The sequence below is a fragment of the Vulpes vulpes genome, chromosome 10, assembly GCF_048418805.1.
Source record: "Vulpes vulpes isolate BD-2025 chromosome 10, VulVul3, whole genome shotgun sequence".
Classification (NCBI taxonomy): domain Eukaryota; kingdom Metazoa; phylum Chordata; class Mammalia; order Carnivora; family Canidae; genus Vulpes; species Vulpes vulpes.
Genome location: NC_132789.1, coordinates 65,014,708 through 65,018,474, shown reverse-complemented (window position 1 = coordinate 65,018,474; position 3,767 = coordinate 65,014,708).

Here is a 3,767-nt window from a genome sequence, read left to right as displayed (position 1 = left end):
TAGACAAAAAAGTCACATTTATGTTAGCTAACCAGTATATGGCCAGGAAAAAGAGAACACCATTTGTATTTCCAGAACAGAAAAACTATGCTGGAAATAGAGGTGGAGAGGAAAGTAACTTGTTTTATTTTTACAGTGCCCCAGTGTCTAACAGAGATTAGCACCTAGTATTTGCCAAAAAGAAAAAAAAAAAAGCTAATAAAACCAGATGTATAACTAAAGGGCTAGCACAGTTTTTGGAACATGAGTTGTTCTATTTTTATTTTAAGTAGTGAAAGAACAGTGAAATTTCTATCCTTGAGAAAAAATGCGTACATATGTAATAGATTTGAATCTACATAATAGATTCTAAATGAACATACCTCTTTTTCTTCCTGCAAATTAATTCTTTCCTTATTATAATTTAAGTATCCTGGAACGTACATATCATAAGTGTCTATCATTCAGCCCAAATACACTGGCACTCATTCAGATACATATTCAAAGTTAGGTTTTTTCATTACAATTCCTATTTTTTAAAGGTTGTGTTTGGCTTTTTCCCCCCTCTAAGTAGCATTGATCATACCTCAGACAAGAGAGTAGGAAAAGTCTTACATCTTTTTAGAACTCAAACTAAGATTTTAAAATGCTTCTCAGCATTACCTTCTATGTATGTGAAATTCTCATGAGTCACTCTCCTCTAATTACATGCAGGTATTTGATACAGAGACTTTAAAGATTTTTCTGCTTTTCAAGTATAGATCATTGACCAAAAAACTAAATTATCTGAAGGGCAAAGAGCCCCCAAATGGAAAATGATCTGGTAGGTTGTATCAGAACCCAACCACACTATCTGCTCCCAAGTTCATCTTCCAATAAAATGGACAAATGTCAGCTAAAAAAAAGGACAGACTAGAGAGGAAAATGCCCTTGGGTTGGATATTTAAGTTTGAGGTCATCCTGAGCCATGAGTTGTTCTGTGGCAATTCCCAAACCTGTCTCCACAACACAATCACAAAGAGTGTTTATTTAAAATACAGATTCCTGAACTTCACCCTGGAGAATTTGATTGAGGAAGTCTGGAATACGGCCCCACCTTTTGTGTTTTTAAAAAACTACTCAAAGGGTTCTAAAGCAATGCCATTCGAGTGTGGTTTATTAATTCTAGGATTGCTGGTGAGTAACTAAAGACTTTCCATCGCTAAAATGAAAGGATGTGAAGAGCAAGCATTCTCAAGATGACCAAGGGAGGTCATGGGCTTTGAAAAGACGTAAAAGGTTGTAGGGTCCCAAGCCAAAGGCAGTCTGAGAATAGAAACTTATTAAAAGCTCCAGAGACTGTGGGTGCCCAAGGACAGAGGGTTATTGTTTCATTCTAGATAAGGTACTTAGTCTGAGGTGAAATGCTAAATGAAATTAGACTATTGTGGGGACTGCTGTCATACGAGTACTACAGCTATTTTTGCTGTGCCTTATATTCTTTTCCTCAAATTTGCCCAGAAGAGGGCTTGAATATTAAGAATAATAAACTGTCCAAAAGTGATGTTTTCTTAGCTCAAATTAAATGTGATTTCTCCTCCAAGATAACTAAGGTAGTTCTCATTCAAGAAGCCATGTAGATTCAGTTCAAATTTGGGTTCCAGCCTTTGCTACCTATATGATTTTAGTCAAACTATTCAACCATTCTGTGCCTGAATTTCCTCAACTAGAAAAGTGAGATAATTAGAATGTTTTAAGGAGGAGATGTAGCATGAAAAACACCTACCATTGCACCAAGCACAGAGTAAGCTTTTATTATGATGACAACTATTACTACTACAATATTTTCTTGATTTTATACCTTTTAAATATGTTAGTGATAATAAAAGGAGCATGCAGTTTTCTATATACATCAAAATGACTTAAATGCTCATCAGTTTGAAGAGCAGGTTATACCGTAGTTTTTGCTATCAGTTTTGGGGGATTATTTACAGAGTATCTATTTGTTCACCTTATTGTCACTTCAGTTGGTCTTTTTTTTTTTTTAAGATTTATTTATTCATGATAGACATAGAGAGAGAGAGAGAGAGGCAGAGACACAGGCAGAGGGAGAAGCAGGCTCTATGCTGGGAGCCCTACACGGGACTCGATCCTGGGACTCCAGGATTGTGTCCTGGGCCAAAGGCAGGCACCAAACCGCTGAGCCACCCAGGGATTCCCTTCAGTTGGGTCTTTATGCAATTTGCACCACATTGTAAAACTTCACTTAATATATTTTGCTACAATCCAGCAGCATTGAAATGAAAAAAAAAAAGTGCATGGAAAAAATAGAAAATATAATACAGGTTTTACAAGCAATGCATGCAGTTTTTCTTGGAGGGTGACCACTTAACTTGAGACAACAATCAAAAGTTTTATATGCTTCAAGTCATCAAGATAAAGTTATACTATATTTGATCATTGAAACATATTAGGAATGGATTGCCTATTTACAAAACAGACAATTGCAATTAAAGGTGACAAAAATTGCCGAGTATCTCAAAAGAGAGCACAGAATTTTGAAAGTTAAGAGATGCTAGTATGAGTAACTTATGTGTCTCAGGCACCAAATGATAATTTGTCAAAAACATCTGATTGATTTTCAGAAAAAATTAATTCCCAGCAATATTTAATTTAATTATGTTAAGGAATCAAGTTAAAGCAGAAGGTACAGATTGTTAAGAGATCACATTCATAAATATTCATTATGAAAATTAGAAGTTTATATACATATGAACAAGTTATAATCGCCAAGGCTCAAAAGTGATCTAGAGCAACCTAGGGACGTTTCATGGGAAGATGTAGACTCAACTCCTGTTATAACAGAAGAAGACAGTGACAGACTGTTGGCTAAAAATGCTATAGCATGGAGAATTTCTCTTATTTCTCAAAAAATTATTGAGCAAATATGCATTATTGTAAGTATAGTACATTTTATTTTATAATGAACGTTTTATAGCAGATAACATCAAGAATGACATAATCAAGATCCCAGTTTCCAAAAGGAGCATCTTCCTCTAATTTTATTTCACTTTAGTGGAGCTAGAGAGAGTATTTGTGACAGAACTTGGGCTTGTAAGGAATTACACAATGGCTGTGATACAATCAGAGATCTGACCTTTATCTGATGTCACAATTTTAAAGATTGTTTTAGCAGTCAATATGTTGGAGATACAAGGGATAAAAAACATAGGGAAAAGTTACATGACTGTTATATTATAAACTCAATATCAATCACAATGAGAATAAAGAATTACCAAATTACTATAAAAGACAAAGTTATCTACTTATTTTGAACTTGAAATATTTCAAACTTGTCATATAGATATAAATAAATAGGCAACTATTCTGTAGATAATGGAATTGGAGTGTGTGGTAAGAGTTATAGCCTTGACGCAGTCATGGGTTATTCCAAGTAGACTTTTACAGCATTTTATGTGGGTCTTTGTCACCATGGAAACTCACTTGAAACTGGCTCTGGAAGCCTCTGGAAGCCTCTGTCTCCACCTTATAGTACTTATTATCACCATTACCTGAGATCATGGGTGGTCACAACTTCATGCTTTACCCCACTATCTCAAAATCATAGTTCAGGCCCATGCTTAGTGTTCATCATTCCTTGCAAATACAGATTAAATGAGCCTTGAAGAGTGTATGCTTTCTGCACGCTAAGTGAGTAATGAGTTTTTATGCATTATGCCAGGGGAATTTTCTAGAATGATAGAACAAGAACACACACGTTGGAAACAGAAAAAAAAAAAAAAAAAAAA